This window comes from Rutilus rutilus (assembly GCF_951802725.1).
Source record: "Rutilus rutilus genome assembly, chromosome: 11".
Lineage (NCBI taxonomy): Eukaryota > Metazoa > Chordata > Actinopteri > Cypriniformes > Leuciscidae > Rutilus > Rutilus rutilus.
The window spans coordinates 23,794,237-23,817,431 of record NC_140216.1 but is presented as its reverse complement, the minus strand read 5'-3'; positions in this window follow the sequence as shown (position 1 = coordinate 23,817,431).

The window sequence follows — 23,195 nt, the reverse complement described above, 5'->3', positions numbered from 1 at the left end:
GTGGCAAAATACACTAAAAAGCCTATACATCCCAAATGAAAACTCAGAACTTCACCAAAATTGATGAGCATATGTGTCAGAACATGGTGAGGAAGCATGCAGAGTTTCATGGAGATCGGACCACAGGTGGCGCTATAACTGGCAAAAAGCCTTCATTCTTATTAGGGGTTCAAGCATGAAATGCTGAAACCCTATTGTAATTGTAAGGATTCGTAAAACGCATCGTGCAGGACAAACCGTAAGGCCTAGAGACTTGAAACCTGGCCAGATGGTAGGCCTCAATTTGGGGACAACCTATCAGAGTATGACCCCGAATGGCCCATAGGTGGCGCTACAGCAACCAAAAGTTCAAAATCACTCATAACTCTTAGACCGCTTGTCCCAGGATCAAGTGTCTTATATCGTTGGAATCCTTGGCTCAAGGCGGACAAAATGGCTATCTCCGATTTGGATGTAGGCAGGGGAAATTTTCTGCTATGTCGGATTTTGTCCAAAACCTACTTTTGCGAACTAGTCCCTGGTTTTTCGCCCGATCGGAACCAGACCAGTCTAGGACAATTCTCTGGACTCTCTAGATCAATAATTATCGAAAAAAAGTTGAACTTTTGCATTTGGGTGGCTGTAACAGGGTCATTTAGAAAAGGGGCGTGGCAAAATACACTAAAAAGCCTATACATCCCAAATGAAAACTCAGAACTTCACCAAAATTGATGAGCATATGTGTCAGAACATGGTGAGGAAGCATGCAGAGTTTCATGGAGATCGGACCACAGGTGGCGCTATAACTGGCAAAAAGCCTTCATTCTTATTAGGGGTTCAAGCATGAAATGCTGAAACCCTATTGTAATTGTAAGGATTCGTAAAACGCATCGTGCAGGACAAACCGTAAGGCCTAGAGACTTGAAACCTGGCCAGATGGTAGGCCTCAATTTGGGGACAACCTATCAGAGTATGACCCCGAATGGCCCATAGGTGGCGCTACAGCAACCAAAAGTTCAAAATCACTCATAACTCTTAGACCGCTTGTCCCAGGATCAAGTGTCTTATATCGTTGGAATCCTTGGCTCAAGGCGGACAAAATGGCTATCTCCGATTTGGATGTAGGCAGGGGAAATTTTCTGCTATGTCGGATTTTGTCCAAAACCTACTTTTGCGAACTAGTCCCTGGTTTTTCGCCCGATCGGAACCAAACCAGTCTAGGACAATTCTCTGGACTCTCTAGATCAATAATTATCGAAAAAAAGTTGAACTTTTGCATTTGGGTGGCTGTAACAGGGTCATTTAGAAAAGGGGCGTGGCAAAATACACTAAAAAGCCTATACATCCCAAATGAAAACTCAGAACTTCACCAAAATTGATGAGCATATGTGTCAGAACATGGTGAGGAAGCATGCAGAGTTTCATGGAGATCGGACCACAGGTGGCGCTATAACTGGCAAAAAGCCTTCATTCTTATTAGGGGTTCAAGCATGAAATGCTGAAACCCTATTGTAATTGTAAGGATTCGTAAAACGCATCGTGCAGGACAAACCGTAAGGCCTAGAGACTTGAAACCTGGCCAGATGGTAGGCCTCAATTTGGGGACAACCTATCAGAGTATGACCCCGAATGGCCCATAGGTGGCGCTACAGCAACCAAAAGTTCAAAATCACTCATAACTCTTAGACCGCTTGTCCCAGGATCAAGTGTCTTATATCGTTGGAATCCTTGGCTCAAGGCGGACAAAATGGCTATCTCCGATTTGGATGTAGGCAGGGGAAATTTTCTGCTATGTCGGATTTTGTCCAAAACCTACTTTTGCGAACTAGTCCCTGGTTTTTCGCCCGATCGGAACCAGACCAGTCTAGGACAATTCTCTGGACTCTCTAGATCAATAATTATCGAAAAAAAGTTGAACTTTTGCATTTGGGTGGCTGTAACAGGGTCATTTAGAAAAGGGGCGTGGCAAAATACACTAAAAAGCCTATACATCCCAAATGAAAACTCAGAACTTCACCAAAATTGATGAGCATATGTGTCAGAACATGGTGAGGAAGCATGAAGAGTTTCATGGAGATCGGACCACAGGTGGCGCTATAACTGGCAAAAAGCCTTCATTCTTATTAGGGGTTCAAGCATGAAATGCTGAAACCCTATTGTAATTGTAAGGATTCGTAAAACGCATCGTGCAGGACAAACCGTAAGGCCTAGAGACTTGAAACCTGGCCAGATGGTAGGCCTCAATTTGGGGACAACCTATCAGAGTATGACCCCGAATGGCCCATAGGTGGCGCTACAGCAACCAAAAGTTCAAAATCACTCATAACTCTTAGACCGCTTGTCCCAGGATCAAGTGTCTTATATCGTTGGAATCCTTGGCTCAAGGCGGACAAAATGGCTATCTCCGATTTGGATGTAGGCAGGGGAAATTTTCTGCTATGTCGGATTTTGTCCAAAACCTACTTTTGCGAACTAGTCCCTGGTTTTTCGCCCGATCGGAACCAGACCAGTCTAGGACAATTCTCTGGACTCTCTAGATCAATAATTATCGAAAAAAAGTTGAACTTTTGCATTTGGGTGGCTGTAACAGGGTCATTTAGAAAAGGGGCGTGGCAAAATACACTAAAAAGCCTATACATCCCAAATGAAAACTCAGAACTTCACCAAAATTGATGAGCATATGTGTCAGAACATGGTGAGGAAGCATGCAGAGTTTCATGGAGATCGGACCACAGGTGGCGCTATAACTGGCAAAAAGCCTTCATTCTTATTAGGGGTTCAAGCATGAAATGCTGAAACCCTATTGTAATTGTAAGGATTCGTAAAACGCATCGTGCAGGACAAACCGTAAGGCCTAGAGACTTGAAACCTGGCCAGATGGTAGGCCTCAATTTGGGGACAACCTATCAGAGTATGACCCCGAATGGCCCATAGGTGGCGCTACAGCAACCAAAAGTTCAAAATCACTCATAACTCTTAGACCGCTTGTCGCAGGATCAAGTGTCTTATATCGTTGGAATCCTTGGCTCAAGGCGGACAAAATGGCTATCTCCGATTTGGATGTAGGCAGGGGAAATTTTCTGCTATGTCGGATTTTGTCCAAAACCTACTTTTGCGAACTAGTCCCTGGTTTTTCGCCCGATCGGAACCAGACCAGTCTAGGACAATTCTCTGGACTCTCTAGATCAATAATTATCGAAAAAAAGTTGAACTTTTGCATTTGGGTGGCTGTAACAGGGTCATTTAGAAAAGGGGCGTGGCAAAATACACTAAAAAGCCTATACATCCCAAATGAAAACTCAGAACTTCACCAAAATTGATGAGCATATGTGTCAGAACATGGTGAGGAAGCATGCAGAGTTTCATGGAGATCGGACCACAGGTGGCGCTATAACTGGCAAAAAGCCTTCATTCTTATTAGGGGTTCAAGCATGAAATGCTGAAACCCTATTGTAATTGTAAGGATTCGTAAAACGCATCGTGCAGGACAAACCGTAAGGCCTAGAGACTTGAAACCTGGCCAGATGGTAGGCCTCAATTTGGGGACAACCTATCAGAGTATGACCCCGAATGGCCCATAGGTGGCGCTACAGCAACCAAAAGTTCAAAATCACTCATAACTCTTAGACCGCTTGTCCCAGGATCAAGTGTCTTATATCGTTGGAATCCTTGGCTCAAGGCGGACAAAATGGCTATCTCCGATTTGGATGTAGGCAGGGGAAATTTTCTGCTATGTCGGATTTTGTCCAAAACCTACTTTTGCGAACTAGTCCCTGGTTTTTCGCCCGATCGGAACCAGACCAGTCTAGGACAATTCTCTGGACTCTCTAGATCAATAATTATCGAAAAAAAGTTGAACTTTTGCATTTGGGTGGCTGTAACAGGGTCATTTAGAAAAGGGGCGTGGCAAAATACACTAAAAAGCCTATACATCCCAAATGAAAACTCAGAACTTCACCAAAATTGATGAGCATATGTGTCAGAACATGGTGAGGAAGCATGCAGAGTTTCATGGAGATCGGACCACAGGTGGCGCTATAACTGGCAAAAAGCCTTCATTCTTATTAGGGGTTCAAGCATGAAATGCTGAAACCCTATTGTAATTGTAAGGATTCGTAAAACGCATCGTGCAGGACAAACCGTAAGGCCTAGAGACTTGAAACCTGGCCAGATGGTAGGCCTCAATTTGGGGACAACCTATCAGAGTATGACCCCGAATGGCCCATAGGTGGCGCTACAGCAACCAAAAGTTCAAAATCACTCATAACTCTTAGACCGCTTGTCCCAGGATCAAGTGTCTTATATCGTTGGAATCCTTGGCTCAAGGCGGACAAAATGGCTATCTCCGATTTGGATGTAGGCAGGGGAAATTTTCTGCTATGTCGGATTTTGTCCAAAACCTACTTTTGCGAACTAGTCCCTGGTTTTTCGCCCGATCGGAACCAAACCAGTCTAGGACAATTCTCTGGACTCTCTAGATCACATGTGTCAATAACAAGGCCCGCGGGCCAAACACGGCCCGCCACGACTTTTAATCAGGCCCGCCAACAAATTCTGGTGATTAATTTAAAGTGGCCCGTCCGCTGTTAAAATATACGTCTGTGACAATTACAACATTAAGATGCAGGTGGTGCTGTCGCGCTTCACTCAAGTCGCTAATTTTATCAGAGAATACGGCAATAAGTAACGAATAATTGACGACGGGCCATTGAATTATTAGTTGATTAATGCTGTTATATATGTATATATATATATATATATATATAGAGAGAGAGAGAGAGAGAGAGAGAGAGAAGTGTTCGAGAAGTGACTGTTCGATAAGTGTCTTCAATAGTGTTCAGCAGCGGTTCTCCTATAAGTATATCCGCTCCAGGATAAATGTCTTGTAGCTTTTAAGTTGTTAAACTATTTTACTGATAAAATCTTCAGAGCAGGCTGACAACACTGTTCGAGTGTGTGTCCATATGTGTGCGTTTAGGTGGGAGAGAGAGAGCATGTGCTGTCTATGCATAATAAAACATAATTTTGTAGCAAAAACATTGAATGAAGAGTTTGGTTCCAAATCGCAGTAAATCTATTTTGATTAATTTGCGTAAAAAATGTGTTTTCTTTACCAAGAAAGTGGCAAGATGAAAACCACTATTTTTTTGTTTCAAATTTTCTTATAGAATTATTAGGTTGTAATAACTTTAAAAAATAAAAAATAAAAAAATAAATCCAGATTTTGACTTTCAAAGACATTATAAAAACGGATTATTTTCCCCCCAAAATGCAATAAATCCATGACCTTTTTTTTTTTTTTTTTTTTTTTTTAAATGCAATTAATCCATTGAATCAGGTTTTGCATCTTTTCGTTTTTCTTTTTTTAACCAGTAATCGAAAAACGAAAAATTAACGGTTGTTGTATTTTTAAAATCCAAAATTAACACCAACATTTGAATTTGAACTACACACCAAATGCTGCGCAAAAAAATTGCTATTGACGTATTTTCAGATTTTTGTTAATGACTTTTTGCTCATTTATTAAACATTTAAAATATTCACAAATTAATATGGAAATTAGGTTGATATTAATGGTTTTCTAAGGCCAAATTAGAACCCGGAAATTATATTTTTTACCGCCGTGCTGATGCTGAATCATGAGAAGAGCCATGTCTCTGGAACCAGAGGTGATTTATAGGTGATATATGCTAATGATAATAAATGTGTCTGAAAAAATTACGAGGCATTTTAATTGTTTATTAATAAACGAGTGTTTTCAAACAACTGCAAACAACTCCATCTCCGCTGTAAAGCGGATGCGCCATTAGAGAGAAATGCACCTTTCATACGGTTTGCATAATCAGACGGTATTTGATTTCGATTTGAATTTGTTGATTTACAAGTGGACTTTTCAAGCTTTATATAGGTAGGCTATATTTTGTTTCAGTTCATTTTTGAGACGCGCTCCAGTTCACGAAGATCATGAAAGCGTGCCTGATTGTTTTATTTTATTTTACAAAAGCATAACGCTTTCTTGTTATTGTGAGTTTACACAAATAAACTGTCGTTTTTTAAAAATGTATTTTTTTTTTTAGAAAATTCAAGAAATTATCAATGAAAAAAATAAGTTTAAACACAATGCAATGCATCCAGCACCTAGGTGGCCTGGTTGAAGGGGGCCACAGATCCGTGAGTACAGTTTACAAACCCATGGGAACGGATTGTGAAAGCGTGGGCACGGTTTATGAATTTGTGGCTACAGATTGCAAAAACTGAAGGCACGGTTTACAAATCTGAGAGCGTGGATTAGGAACTTTTTTGACGGCGATCAGCTGTACAATGGCTTGGTCCTGCTCGGTTTCCATTGACTTTGAGTAAAACAATTGAAAGTTTTTCAAAAGATCCCCTGGGGTCATTGTGTCAGCGTGACAGAAGTTTGATGCTGTGTGAGAACAAGCAACAGCCAGCATTTTTCCTCCTTCCGAGTGCCTCATCTTCTTAATCTCCTCACGTAAATGATTAGATTTCTCGATGGCTTATGTTTCTTCCCTACCACAGAAACCACCACAGGTTCATCAATGCCGTCAAATTATTATTAGGGGTTCAAGCACGAAGTGCTGAAACCCTATTGTAATTGTGCTGATTTTTATTATTAGGGGTTCAAGCATGAAATGCTGAAACCCTATTGTAATTGTACTGATTTTTATTAGGGGTTCAAGCACGAAGTGCTGAAACCCTATTGTAATTGTAAGGATTTTTATTATTATTATTCTGCCGTAAAACGCATCGTGCAGCCCAAACCATAAGTGCTGGAGACTTGAGACTTTGCCAGAAGGTAGTACAAAAATCGAGGAGAGGTTATCAAATTATGACCCCGATTGGCCAATAGGTGGCGCTATAGTAAGCAAAAGTATAAAATCGCAAATAACTCCTAGACGGTTTGTCGTAGACTCAAGTGTCTTATATCACTGTAATCCTTGGGTCAAGGCAGAAAAAACGTATATCTCCGATTTCATTTCCGGTATGCAAATTTTTCCGCCATTTTGAATTTTGTTAAAAACCTACTTTTGCAAACTAGTCTGTGGTTTTTTGTCCGATCGGAACCAAACCAGTGCAGAAATGTTCTCTGGAGTCTGAATATCAATAATTATCGAAAAAAAGTTGAAATTTCGATTCATGGTCGCTATGGGGCGCCAAAATGTTCGAAGGAGGCGGAGTCAGTTTTACTAAAATTGTTATAACTCGTGAACGAAATTAGATATTTTCACCAAACTTGGTACACATATGTAGACGGTCAATTTGAGGTCACAGTAAAAAAATTGCGTCGATTGGCCTCATGGTGGCGAAATAAAACAAAAAAAACGTATAGACACCTGACCGTTTTTCCGAATGACTTGAAATTTGGTATGCAGTGTCTTGGCCCAACGGGCCATGTATGTCTAAAAGGATATTGGCGTATCTCAAAAAACATGGCCGCCATTGGCCAATGAAATTTGAGCACCGTTAACGAAGTCCGATCGGAACGAAACTCGATGGGCATGTTCGACTCATGGTCCTAGAGGTCTGTAAGAATTTTGAAAGAAATCGGCCACTAGTTGGCGCTAACGAGTTTTATGGCTCTGTAATCACGTGGTGTTACACTTATCATCACAAAATGCATATCATCTGATAGATCTGCTCATGTTGAACAACTTTGCCTCAAGAACTATTGCTGTCAATCAAACCGTTCATTAAATATTCAAGAATATGTTAAAAACCTACTTTTGCGAACTAGTCCCTGGTTTTTCGCCCGATCGGAACCAGACCAGTCTAGGACAATTCTCTGGACTCTCTAGATCAATAATTATCGAAAAAAAGTTGAACTTTTGCATTTGGGTGGCTGTAATAGGGTAATTTATAAAAGGGGCGTGGCAAAATACACTAAAATGCCTATAAATCATAAATGAAAACTCAGAACTTCACGAAAATTGGTGGGCATATGTGTCATAACATGGTGAAGAAGCATGCAGAGTTTCATGGAGATTGGACCATAGGTGGCGCTATAACTGGCAAAAAGGTTTGAAAACCACATATTTCCTATGGTAAATTGCCTTTATTGGCTGTAAATGGATTTTTCCATCTATTATTTCAGTGGTTAAAAGCTTGCTAAATAAAACTTAATGTCTTAAATGCTTATGTGCTCAAAGGCCTTAAATGCTTGAACCCCGATAAATGCTGCTTGCAGCTTTAATTATTAGGGGTTCAAGCATGAAATGCTGAAACCCTATTGTAATTGTGCTGATTTTTATTATTATTATTATTCTGCCGTAAAACGCATCGTGCAGCCCAAACCGTAAGAGCTGGAACCTTGAAACTTTGCCAGATGGTAGTACAAAAATCGAGGAGAGGTTCAGAGAATATGACCCCAATTGGCCCATAGGTGGCGCTATAGCAACCAAAAGCGCGAAACTGCTCATAACTCCTAGACCGTATGACGTAGACTCAAGTGTCTTATATCACTGGAAAGTTGGAAACCTGATGGTCAAAACGTATATCTCCGATTTCATTTCCTGTATGCAAATTGTCCGCCATTTTGAATTTTGTTAAAAACCTACTTTTGCGAACTAGTCCTAGGTTTTTTGTCCAATTGGATCCAAACCAGTGCAGAAATGTTCTCTGGAGTCTGATTATCAATAATTATCGAAAAAAAGTCGAAATTTCGATTCCTGATCGCCAGGGGGTGATAAATTAATGTTGTGGGAGGAGCCTATTTTACTAAAATGGCTATAACTCGAGAAGGAAATTAGATATCTTCACCAAACTTGGTGCACATGTGTATGAGTTCAATCTGGGGTCACAGTAAAAAAATCGCGACGATTGATCACTAGGTGGCGCTATAACATGAAAAAAACATGAAAACGGCTATGACCACGTGACCGTTAGTCCGATTGACTTGAAAATTGGTATGCAGTGTCTTGGTCCAAGGTGCCATGTATGTGTATGAGGACATTGGCGTATCTCGAAAAACATGGCCGCCATCGACCAATGAAATTTGAGCACCTATTAGACAAGGTTAACGGAGGCCGATCGGAACAAAACTCAATGGGCATGTTCGACTCATGGCCCTAGAGGTCTGTAAAAGTTTTGAAAGAAATCGGCCACTAGTTGGCGCTAACGAGTTTTATGGCTCTGTAATCACGTGGTGTTACACTTATCGTCACAAAATGCATATCATCTGATAGACCTGCTCATGATGAACAACTTTGCCTCAAGAACTAATGCTGTCAATTAAACCGTTTATTAAATATTCGTAATTATGTTAAAAACCTACTTTTGCAAACTAGTCCTAGGTTTTTCGCCCGATCGAAACCAGACCAGTCTAGGACAATTCTCTGGACACTCTAGATCAATAATTATCAAAAAAAAGTTGAACTTTTGCATGTAGATGGCTGTAATAGGGTCATTTAGAAAAGGGGCGTGGCAAAAAACACTAAAAAGCCTATAAATCCTAAATGAAAACTCAGAACTTCACAAAAATTGGTGAGCATATGTGACATAACATCATTAACAAGCATGCCAATTTTTATGGAGATCGGACGATAGGTGGCGCTATAACTGCTAAAAAGCTTTAAAACCATATATTTCCTATGGTATTTCCTGTAAATGGTCTTTTCCATCTATTATGTCAGTAGTTACATGCTTGCTAAATAAAACTTAATCACTTTTGATGCTTTTGTGCTTAAAGGCCTTAACTGCTTGAACCCCGATAAATGCTGCTTGCAGCTTTAATTATTATTATTATTATTCTTCTGCCGTAAAACGCATCGTGCAGCCCAAACCGTAAGGGCTAGAGCATTGAAACTTTGCCAGATGGTAGTACAAAAATCGAGGAGAGGTTCAGAGATTATGACCCCGATTGGCCCATAGGTGGCGCTATAGCAACCAAAAGCGCGAAACTGCTCATAACTCCTAGACCGTATGTCGTAGACTCAAGTGTCTTATATCATTGGAAAGCTGGACGCCTGACGAACAAAACGTTTATCTCCGATTTCATTTCCGTCATGATAGATTTTCCGCCATTTTGAATTTTGTCAAAAACCTACTTTTGCTAACTAGTCCTAGGTTTTTTGTCCGATCGGAACCAAACCAGTGCAGAAATGTTCTCTGGAGTCTAAAGATCAATAATTAACAAAAAAAAGTCGAAATTTCGATTCCTGGTCGCTAGGGGGCATAAAATGAACATTGTGGGCGGAGCCTATTTTACTAAAATGTCTATAACTCAAAAAGTAAATCAGATAGCTTAACCAAACTCGGTACACATGTGTATGGGTTCAGTCTGGGGTCACGGTAAAAAAATCGCGACGATTGAGCACTAGGTGGCGCTATAACATGAAAAAAACATGAAAAGGGCTATAACCACCTGACCATTAGTCCGATTGACTTGAAAATTGGTATGCAGTGTCTTGGTCCAAGGTGTCATGTATGTCTATGAGGACATTGGTGTATCTCAAAAAACATGGCCGCCATTGGCCAATAAAGTTGAGCACCTATTAGACAAGGTTAACGGAGGCCGATCGGAACGAAACTCGATGGGCATGTTCATCTCATGGCCCTAGAGGTCTGTAAGAATTTTGAAAGAAATCGGCCACTAGTTGGCGCTAACGAGTTTTATGGCTCTGTAATCACGTGGTGTTACACTTATCGTCACAAAATGCATATCATTTGATAGATCTGCTCATGCTGAACAACTTTGCCTCTAGAACCATTGCTGTCAATCAAACAGTTCATTAAATATTCGCGAACATGTTAAAAACCTACTTTTGCGAACTAGTCCTAGGTTTTTCGCCCGATCGGAACCAGACCAGTCTAGGACAATTCTCTGGACTCTCTAGATCAATAATTATCGAAAAAAAGTTGAACTTTTGCATTTGGATGGCTGTAATAGGGTCATTTATAAAATGGGCGTGGCAAAATACATTAAAAATCCTATAAATCCTAAATGAAAACTCAGAACTTCACAAAAATTGGTGAGCATATGTGACATAACATCATTAACAAGCATGCCAAATTGTATGGAGATCGGACCATAGGTGGCGCTATAACTGTTAAAAAGCTTTAAAACCATATATTTCCTATGGTACATTGCCTGTATTGGCTGTAAATGGTCTTTTCCATCTATTAAGTCAGTGGTTACATGCTTGCTAAATAAAACCTGATAACTTTTGATGCTTTTGTGCTTAAAAACCCTTAAAGGCCTTAATAGCTTGAACCCCGATAAATGCTGCTTGCAGCTTTAATTATTATTATTATTATTATTTTTCTTCTGCCGTAAAACTCATCGTGCAGCCCAAACCGTAAGAGCTGGAGCTTTGAAACTTTGCCAGATGGTAGTACAAAAATCGAGGAGAGGTTCAGAGAATATGACCCCAATTGGCCCATAGGTGGCGCTATAGCAACCAAAAGCGCGAAACTGCTCATAACTCCTAGACCGTATGACGTAGACTCAAGTGTCTTATATCACTGGAAAGCTGGAAACCTGAAGGTCAAAACGTTTATCTCCGATTTCATTTCCTGTATGCAAATTGTCCGCCATTTTGAATTTAGTTAAAAACCTACTTTTGCAAACTAGTCCTAGGTTTTTTGTCCAATTGGATCCAAAACAGTGCAGAAATGTTCTCTGGAGTCTGAATATCAATAATTATCGAAAAAAAGTCGAAATTTCGATTCCTGATCGCCAGGGGGTGATAAATTAATGTTGTGGGAGGAGCCTATTTTACTAAAATGGCTATAACTCGAGAATGAAATTAGATATCTTCACCAAACTTGGTGCACATGTGTATGAGTTCAATCTGGGGTCACAGTAAAAAAATCGCGACGATTGATCACTAGGTGGCGCTATAACATGAAAAAAACATGAAAACGGCTATGACCACGTGACCGTTAGTCCGATTGACTTGAAAATTGGTATGCAGTGTCTTGGTCCAAGGTACCATGTATGTCTATGAGGACATTGGCGTATCTCGAAAAACATGGCCGCCATCGACCAATGAAATTTGAGCACCTATTAGACAAGGTTAACGGAGGCCGATCGGAACGAAACTCGATGGGCATGTTCGACTCATGGCCCTAGAGGTCTCTAAGAGTTTTGAAAGAAATCGGCCACTAGTTGGCGCTAACGAGTTTTATGGCTCTGTAATCACGTGGTGTTACACTTATCGTCACAAAATGCATATCATCTGATAGATCTGCTCATGCTGAACAACTTTGCCTCAAGAACTAATGCTGTCAATTAAACCGTTTATTAAATATTCGTAATTATGTTAAAAACCTACTTTTGCAAACTAGTCCTAGGTTTTTCGCCCGATCGAAACCAGACCAGTCTAGGACAATTCTCTGGACACTCTAGATCAATAATTATCAAAAAAAAGTTGAACTTTTGCATGTAGATGGCTGTAATAGGGTCATTTAGAAAAGGGGAGCGGCAAAAAAACACTAAAAAGCCTATAAATCCTAAATGAAAACTCAGAACTTCACAACAATTGGTGAGCATATGTGACATAACATCATTAACAAGCATGCCAATTTTTATGGAGATCGGACCATAGGTGGCGCTATAACTGCTAAAAAGCTTTAAAACCATATATTTCCTATGGTATTTCCTGTAAATGGTCTTTTCCATCTATTATGTCAGTAGTTACATGCTTGCTAAATAAAACTTAATCACTTTTGATGCTTTTGTGCTTAAAGGCCTTAACTGCTTGAACCCCGATAAATGCTGCTTGCAGCTTTAATTATTATTATTATTATTATTCTGCCGTAAAACGCATCGTGCAGCCCAAACCGTAAGAGCTGGAACTTTGAAACTTTGACAGATGGTAGTACAAAAATCGAGGAAAGGTTCAGAGATTATGACCCCGATTGGCCCATAGGTGGCGCTATAACAACCAAAAGCGCGAAACTGCTCATAACTCCTAGACCGTATGGCGTAGACTCAAGTGTCTTATATCATTGGAAAGCTGGATGCCTGACGAACAAAACGTATATCTCCGATTTCATTTCCGCCATGATAGATTTTCCGCCATTTTGAATTTTGTCAAAAATCTACTTTTGCGAACTAGTCCCTGGTTTTTTGCCCGATTGGAACCAAACTAGTGCAGAAATGTTCTCTGGAGACTGAATATCAATAATTATCGAAAAAAAGTGGAAATTTCGATTCAGGGTCGCTAAGGGGCGCCAAAACGTACGTTGTGGGAGGGGCCTATTTTACTAAAATGGCTATAACTCCCGATGTAAATGAGGTATCTTCACCAAACTTGGTACACATGTGTATGAGCTTACTCTGGGGTCACAGTAAAAAAATCGCGACGATTGGCCTCATGGTGGCGCTATAAAATGAAAAAAACATAAAACAGGCTATAACCACCTGACCGTTAGTCCGATTGACTTGAAAATTGGTATGCAGTGTCTTGGTCCAAGGTGCCATGTATGTGTATGAGGACATTGGCGTATCTCAAAAAACATGGCCGCCATCGGCCAACGAAGTTTGAGCACCTATTAGACAAGGTTAACGGAGGCCGATCGGAACGAAACTCAATGGGCATGTTCGGCTCATGGCCCTAAAGGTCTGTAAGAATTTTGAAAGAAATCGGCCACTAGTTGGCGCTAACGAGTTTTACGGCTCTGTAATCACGTGGTGTTACAAATATCCACACAATATGCATATCATTTGATAGATCTCCTCATCCTGAACAACTTTGCCTCAAGAACCATTGCTGTCAATCAAACTGTTCATTAATTATTCATTAATATGTTAAAAACCTACTTTTGCGAACTAGTCCTAGGTTTTTTGCATGATCGGAACCAGACCAGTGTAGGACAATTCTCTGGACTCTCTAGATCAATAATTATCAAAAAAAAGTTGAACTTTTGCATTTGGATGGCTGTAATAGGGTAATTTATAAAACGGGCGTGTCAAAATACATTAAAAAGCCTATAAATCCTAAATAAAAACTCAGAACTTCACAAAAATTGGTCAGCATATGTGACATAACATCATTAACAAGCATGAAAAATTCTATGGAGATCGGACGATAGTTGGCGCTATAACTGTTAAAACGCTTTAAAACCATATATTTCCTATGGTAAATTGCCTGTATTTGCTGTAAATGATGTCTTCTATCTTTTATCATATAATGTTCATATCATAATGTTCAAAACCAGTGCAGCACAATTCTCTGAACTCTCTAGATCAATAATTATCAGAAAAAAAGTTTAACTTCTTCAAAAGGTGATTTTATATGAATATAATGACATATTAAGCCAATAAGTGGTATTTTACTGCCCCCTGCTGTCATTTCATCATACTACTCCCTAATATTGTTATAAAATTCATATTTAGACTTTTTAAAATCATTATTTTAACATTTACAATCACATTTTGTCAAAACTCATCTATTGAGTATTACTATTGACAATTGTGTTACACTGAGATATGGAAATGGACGAAAGTAAATGAATGAAATGAAACGAAAGTATAACGGCATTTAAGCCACGCCCCCGAATACAAATCCATTCATAACTCGAAAACGGAAAGTCGTTGCGCGCTCAAATTTTGATGGTGAGGACCTCTCCGGGCTCTTGATCGAAACGTGTCGTCGCGGGCCTCGGGAGCGCGCCCCCCGCGCATCGTGAATCCGCGGGACCCCCGATTTTGAACGGCCATTACTCCCGACCCAGACCACCCCGAACATTGTGTGAGAGCTCGTTGGAAAGGGCGCGTCCTTGGCTAGCTTCGATTCAAATGTGGTGTTATTTGCCCTGGGCATTCCAGAGATAATAGCCCGAACAGATATGCCTTATAACAGTCATAACTCCCAGCCCCAATCGCCCAAAAACACATTGATGGTCTCATTCAACAGGGCTCCTCAAGCACTATCTATGCTCTGAGTTTCAGAATTTTTCGCCTTTTGGTTCCTGAGATATAAGTAAAAAAACAAATTCCCATTCATTCAAACACTTCAACTGTAAAATGTAAGCTATAATACCACTGTTGTCCACTAGAGGGAGCAGCAGGATTACGCATGATCTTTTAATTCGCTTCAGTATTGGAAATAAACAAATGCTTTAAGAAGCAATCTTTTTTATTATGATGTTTTTTTTTTTATTATGATATTTGTATATATATATTTTTTTTATTATGATTATGAACGGTTTGATTGACATTAGTGATTCTTGAGGCAAAGTTGTTCAAGATGAGGAGATGAAGATATTTTCACAATATCACATCCTAAAAACATTGAAAACATATTTGTCTTTGTGTGTGTGTGTGTGTGTGTGTGTGGGTTTGTGTGGGTTTGTGTGTGTGTCTGTGTGTGTGTGTGTAAGCATGCTTAATGGAAAGAACATGAAGAAACTGCTTTGTTTTACTGGTGGATAAAAAAGTCTTTCAAATGAAAGTGAGTCAATTAGTGGTCTTCTACTGCCCTCTGCAGGACATTCTACTTAATAAAATATTTTCATCTGTGCTTTTGCATTAGTTTTTGGACTATATCAAATTACTTGCATGAAAATCACCTATTATAACACAGTCATGTTTTGTCAAATTTTATCACTTCATTTTTACTGAGCTCTCAGTTTGAACAATTCTGCCTCTCAGTGATTAATTTGAAATCTGAAAATGGTGTTATACAGAGGAGATTTGCAATTATCATTTTGTTACCTATCTTTTATTTTAAATATCTCCATCTACAACAAAATGTGTGTGCATGTGTGTGTTCAAGCATGGTTAGTGTATTAAGTATTATTGTTTAAGTATTATTGTTTTCATTTACATTTTAACCACCAGAAGAAGAACACTCATTGGTTCATTCTGCTCACTAAAATATTATTTTTAATTTTTTTTTCCATTTGAAATATTATTTAAACTTAATAAAATCATTAAAATAACATTTCAAATCATATTTTGTCTGTTTATAAATCCCACAGACTCACATTGGCTGCAATACTAATGTTTTTGTAAAACACAGACCTGATAGTCTAATCTGTGTGTATTGTGCATATATTATTGATATTATTACTATTGCAAATCATGTTATTGTAACTCATATCTTAATAGAATATTATTTGTAATTTTAATTCTTTATTTCTTAATTGTTTTTTTATGATTACTACAGATATTATCACCAAAGATATCAACTACACCTTCACTTTTAGTATTGACACGCTGCACACACAGCACAATCACACACTCACTAATGCATTCAAATAAATGTAATCTTACTGTGCTACTTTATTTGTACATGATTAGAATGAACAGAAATCTAAGAATATTTTTCTTCTTTTGTTAAAGCCATTTCAGACTCCAAGTAAGCATTATATTACTAATCATCTATTTTAAAGGTGCCATACAATTGAAAACTGTATTTATCTTGGCATAGTTGAATGATAAGAGTTCTGGACATGGAACTGACATACCGTGAGCCTCAAACACCATTGTTTCCTCCTTCTTGTGTAAATCTCCTGTTTGCAAAAGACCGCTGAAAAATGAGTGAATCCCACCATAACACCGACTGTGACGTTGGAGTCAGGATCATTAATATTTATACCCCCCAAATTTGCATTTTCCAGTCCATGTTCTAGGCCAGGCAGTGTTAATGTGGACCTGCACAGCCGAATCATCAGAAGATCTGCAGGTATTGTGAAGAAGCAAGCAAGGACAATAGTGAAAATGGCAGATCATGGATATAAATGTTATGTCTGAGGCTGTGCTGTGGATTTGAGAACTTTTCATTCCCTTCCCACAAAACTGTCAACAGGCATGGTTGATGTTTACAACAGGATACCTCACCATTTTAATTCAAAGCTGTTAGTTTGCTCTTAACGGAGGCCGATCAGAACGAAACTCGATGGGCATGTTCGACTCGTGGCCCTAGAGGTCTGTAAGAATTTTGAAAAATCAGCCACTAGTTGATGCTAACAGGTTTTACGGCTATGTAATCACGTGATGCATATCATTTGATAGATCTCCTCATACTGAACAACTTTGCCTCAAGAACTACTGCTGTCAATCAATTTGTTCATTAAATACTTGCTATTATGTTAAAAACCTACTTTTGCGAACTAGTCCTAGGTTTTTCGCCCGATCGGAAATATACCAGTGCAGTACAATTCTCTGGAAGCTCTAGATTATTAATTATATAAAAAACTTTAACTTTACCCATTGGGTAGCCATAACAGGATCATTTAGAAAATGGGTATGGCAAAAAACACTCAAAAGCCTGTAAATCCTAAACAAAAACTCAGACAACTCACTAAACTGCCTTATGTGCTTAAAGACCCTAAATGCTTGAACCCCGCTAAATGCTGCTTGCAGCTTTAATTATTATTATTATTATTATTCTTCCGCCGTAAAACGCATCGTGCAGCCCAAACCGTAAGAGCTGGAACCTTGAAACTTTGCCAGATGGTAGTACAAAAATCGAGGAGAGGATCAGAGAATATGACCCCGATTGGCCCATAGGTGGCGCTATAGCAACCAAAAGCGCGAAACTGCTCATAACTCCTAGACCGTATGACGTAGACTCAAGTGTCTTATATCACTGGAAAGCTGGAAACCTGAAGGTCAAAACGTATATCTCCGATTTCATTTCCTGTATGCAAATTGTCCGCCATTTTGAATTTTGTTAAAAACCTACTTTTGCGAACTAGTCCTAGGTTTTTTGTCCAATTGGATCCAAACCAGTGCAGAAATGTTCTCTGGAGTCTGAATATCAATAATTATCGAAAAAAAGTCGAAATTTCGATTCCTGATTGCCAGGGGGTGATAAATTAATGTTGTGGGAGGAGCCTATTTTACTAAAATGGCTATAACTCGAGAAGGAAATTAGATATCTTCACCAAACTTGGTGCACATGTGTATGAGTTCAATCTGGGGTCACAGTAAAATAATCGCGACGATTGAACACTAGGTGGCGCTATAACATGACAAAAACATGAAAACGGCTATGACCACGTGACCGTTAGTCCGATTGACTTGAAAATTGGTATGCAGTGTCTTGGTCCAAGGTGCCATGTATGTCTATGAGGACATTGGCGTATCTCGAAAAACATGGCCGCCATCGACCAATGAAATTTGAGCACCTATTAGACAAGGTTAACGGAGGCCGATCGGAACGAAACTCGATGGGCATGTTCGACTCATGGCCCTAGAGGTCTGTAAGAGTTTTGAAAGAAATCGGCCACTAGTTGGCGCTAACGAGTTTTATGGCTCTGTAATCACGTGGTATTACACTTATCGTCACAAAATGCATATCATCTGATAGATCTGCTCATGCTGAACAACTTTGCCTCAAGAACTAATGCTGTCAATTAAACCGGTTATTAAATATTCGTAATTATGTTATAAACCTACTTTTGCAAACTAGTCCTAGGTTTTTCGCCCGATCGAAACCAGACCAGTCTAGGACAATTCTCTGGACACTCTAGATGAATAATTATCAAAAAAAGTTGAACTTTTGCATGTAGATGGCTGTAATAGGGTCATTTAGAAAATGGGCGTGGCAAAAAAACATTAAAAAGCCTATAAATCCTAAATGAAAACTCAGAACTTCACAAAAATTGGTGAGCATATGTGACATAACATCATTAACAAGCATGCCAATTTTCATGGAGATCGGACGATAGGTGGCGCTATAACTGCTAAAAAGCTTTAAAACCATATATTTCCTATGGTATTTCCTGTAAATGGTCTTTTTCATCTATTATGTCAGTAGTTACATTCTTGGTAAATAAAACTTAATCACTTTTGATGCTTTTGTGCTTAAAGGCCTTAACTGCTTGAACCCCGATAAATGCTGCTTGCAGCTTTAATTAGGGGTTCAAGCATGAAATGCTGAAACCCTATTGTAATTGTGCTGATTTTTATTATTAGGGGTTCAAGCATGAAATGCTGAAACCCTATTGTAATTGTGCTGATTTTTATTATTAGGGGTTCAAGCACGAAGTGCTGAAACCCTATTGTAATTGTACTGATTTTTATTATTATTTTTCTTCTCCGCTAAAACGCATCGTGCAGCCCAAACCGTATGAGCTGGAACCTTGAAACTTTGCCAGATGGTAGTACAAAAATCGAGGAGAGGTTCAGAGAGTATGACCCCGATTGGCCCATAGGTGGCGCTATAGCAACCAAAAGCGCGAAACTGTTCATAACTCCTAGACCGTATGTCGTAGACTCAAGTGTCTTATATCATTGGAAAGCTGGACACTTGAAGAACAAAACGTATATCTCCGATTTCATTTCCGGTATGCAAATTTTTCCGCCATTTTGAATTTTGTTATAAACCTACTTTTGCGAACTAGTCCTAGGTTTTTCGTCCGATCGGAACCAAACCAGTGCAGAAATGTTCTCTGGAGTCTGAATATCAATAATTATCGAAAAAAAGTCGAAATTTCGATTCACGGTCGCTAAGGGGCGCCAAAATGTATGTTGTGGGAGGAGCCTATTGTACTAAAACAGCTATAACTCCAGAAATGAATGAGGTATCTTCACCAAACTTGGTACGTATATGTAAGAGGTCAATCTGAGGTCACAGTAAAAAAATCGTGGCGATTGGCCACATGGTGGCGCTATAACATGAAAAAAACATAAAACAGGCTATAACCACCTGACCGTTAGTCCGATTGACTTGAAAATTGGCATGCAGTGTCTTGGTCCAAGGCCCCATGTATGTCTATGAGGACATTGGTGTATCTCAAAAAACATGGCCGCCATCGGCCAATGAAGTTTGAGCACCTATTAGACAAGGTTAACGGAGGCCGATCGGAACGAAACTCGGTGGGCATGTTCGACTCATGGCCCTAGAGGTCTGTAAGAATTTTGAAAGAAATCGGCCACTAGTTGGCGCTAACGAGTTTTATGGCTCTGTAATCACGTGGTGTTACACTTATTGTCACAAAATGCATATCATTTAATAGATCTGCTCATGCTGAACAACTTTGCCTCAAGAACCATTGCTGTCAATCAAACCGTTCATTAATTATTCGCGAATATGTTAAAAACCTACTTTTGCGAACTAGTCCTAGGTTTTTCGCCCGATCGGAACCAGACCAGTCTAGGACAATTCTATGGACTCTCTAGATCAATAATTATCAAAAAAAAGTTGAACTTTTGCATTTTGCGCATGGCTATAATAGGGTCATAAAGAAAATGGGTGTGGCAAAATGCACTAAAAAGCCTATAAATCATAAATGAAAACTCAGAACTTCACAAAAATTGGTGGGAATATGTGCCATAACATCTTTAACAAGCATGCCAAATTTTATGGAGATCGGACCATAGTTGGCGCTATAATTGTTAAAAAGCTTTAAAACCATATATTTCCTATGGTAAATTGCCTGTATTGGCTGCAAATGGTCTGTTTCATCTATGATCAAATAATTTTCATATCATAATGTTCAAAACTAGTGCAGTACAATTCTCTGGACTCTCTAGATCAATAATTATCAGAAAAAGTTGAACTACTTCATTTGGATGACTATAATAGGGTCACTTCAATACGTGGCCTTGACCAAGTGTCCCCGAAAGCTTATATCTTTTAAGATGCTCAGACCTTCTTAAAAACAAGTCAGAACATGTGAAATATCACTCTAAACATGCATGAACATTTTCAGACAGATCACACACACACACACACACACACACACACACAAATGTTGTTTTTTCAATGCTATTGGGATATGTCATTATGAAAATATATTTGAATGGTCTATAAACACTTCACAAAGTCTTTGTAAACTATTAATCAGATTATTCAGAATTTATTCAGAAACCTAACTTCACATAATTGCTAACAATGTGGTAAATCATGGTAAATCACGCTAAAAACATGGTAAATCATAGTAAATAATACTAGAATGTGGTGTATCAAGGTAAATCATACTATAATCCTGGTACATCATTCTAGAACATGGTATATCATGGTACATCATGCTAGAACATGGTAAATCATGGTAAACGTTGCTAGAACAGGGTAAATCATGGTAAACTATGATAAATCATGATAAACTATGGTGAACCATGCTAGAATCACAGTAAACAATGGTAAATCATACTAGAATGTATGGTAAATCATACTAGAATGTAGTATATCATGGTAAATCCTGCTAGAATATGGCAAATCATGCTAGAATCATAGTAAATAATACTAGAATGTGGTAAATTGTTGTGGGAGGAGCCTATTTTACTAAAATGGCTATAACTCAAGAAGTAAATGAGATATCTTCACCAAACTCAGTACACATGTGTATGGGTTCAATTTGAGGTCACAGTAAACAATTTTATGGAGATCGGACCATAGGTGTCGCTATAACTGTTAAAAAGCTTTAAAACCATATATTTCCTATGGTACATTGCCTGTATTGGCTGTAAATTGTCTTTTTCATCTATTATGTCAGTGGTTACATGCTTGCTTAATAAAACTAATAACTTTTGATGCTTTTGTGCTTAAAGGCCTTAAAGGCCTTAACTGCTTGAACCCCGATAAATGCTGCTTGCAGCTTTAATTAGGGGTTCAAGCACGAAGTGCTGAAACCCTATTGTAATTGTACTGATTTTTATTATTATTTTTCTTCTCCGCTAAAACGCATCGTGCAGCCCAAACCGTATGAGCTGGAACCTTGAAACTTTGCCAGATGGTAGTACAAAAATCGAGGAGAGGTTCAGAGAGTATGACCCCGATTGGCCCATAGGTGGCGCTATAGCAACCAAAAGCGCGAAACTGTTCATAACTCCTAGACCGTATGTCGTAGACTCAAGTGTCTTATATCATTGGAAAGCTGGACACTTGAAGAACAAAACGTATATCTCCGATTTCATTTCCGGTATGCAAATTTTTCCGCCATTTTGAATTTTGTTATAAACCTACTTTTGCGAACTAGTCCTAGGTTTTTCGTCCGATCGGAACCAAACCAGTGCAGAAATGTTCTCTGGAGTCTGAATATCAATAATTATCGAAAAAAAGTCGAAATTTCGATTCACGGTCGCTAAGGGGCGCCAAAATGTATGTTGTGGGAGGAGCCTATTGTACTAAAACAGCTATAACTCCAGAAATGAATGAGGTATCTTCACCAAACTTGGTACGTATATGTAAGAGGTCAATCTGAGGTCACAGTAAAAAAATCGTGGCGATTGGCCACATGGTGGCGCTATAACATGAAAAAAACATAAAACAGGCTATAACCACCTGACCGTTAGTCCGATTGACTTGAAAATTGGCATGCAGTGTCTTGGTCCAAGGCCCCATGTATGTCTATGAGGACATTGGTGTATCTCAAAAAACATGGCCGCCATCGGCCAATGAAGTTTGAGCACCTATTAGACAAGGTTAACGGAGGCCGATCGGAACGAAACTCGGTGGGCATGTTCGACTCATGGCCCTAGAGGTCTGTAAGAATTTTGAAAGAAATCGGCCACTAGTTGGCGCTAACGAGTTTTATGGCTCTGTAATCACGTGGTGTTACACTTATTGTCACAAAATGCATATCATTTAATAGATCTGCTCATGCTGAACAACTTTGCCTCAAGAACCATTGCTGTCAATCAAACCGTTCATTAATTATTTGCGAATATGTTAAAAACCTACTTTTGCGAACTAGTCCTAGGTTTTTCGCCCGATCGGAACCAGACCAGTCTAGGACAATTCTATGGACTCTCTAGATCAATAATTATCAAAAAAAAGTTGAACTTTTGCATTTTGCGCATGGCTATAATAGGGTCATAAAGAAAATGGGTGTGGCAAAATGCACTAAAAAGCCTATAAATCATAAATGAAAACTCAGAACTTCACAAAAATTGGTGGGAATATGTGCCATAACATCTTTAACAAGCATGCCAAATTTTATGGAGATCGGACCATAGTTGGCGCTATAATTGTTAAAAAGCTTTAAAACCATATATTTCCTATGGTAAATTGCCTGTATTGGCTGCAAATGGTCTGTTTCATCTATGATCAAATAATTTTCATATCATAATGTTCAAAACTAGTGCAGTACAATTCTCTGGACTCTCTAGATCAATAATTATCAGAAAAAGTTGAACTACTTCATTTGGATGACTATAATAGGGTCACTTCAATACGTGGCCTTGACCAAGTGTCCCCGAAAGCTTATATCTTTTAAGATGCTCAGACCTTCTTAAAAACAAGTCAGAACATGTGAAATATCACTCTAAACATGCATGAACATTTTCAGACAGATCACAC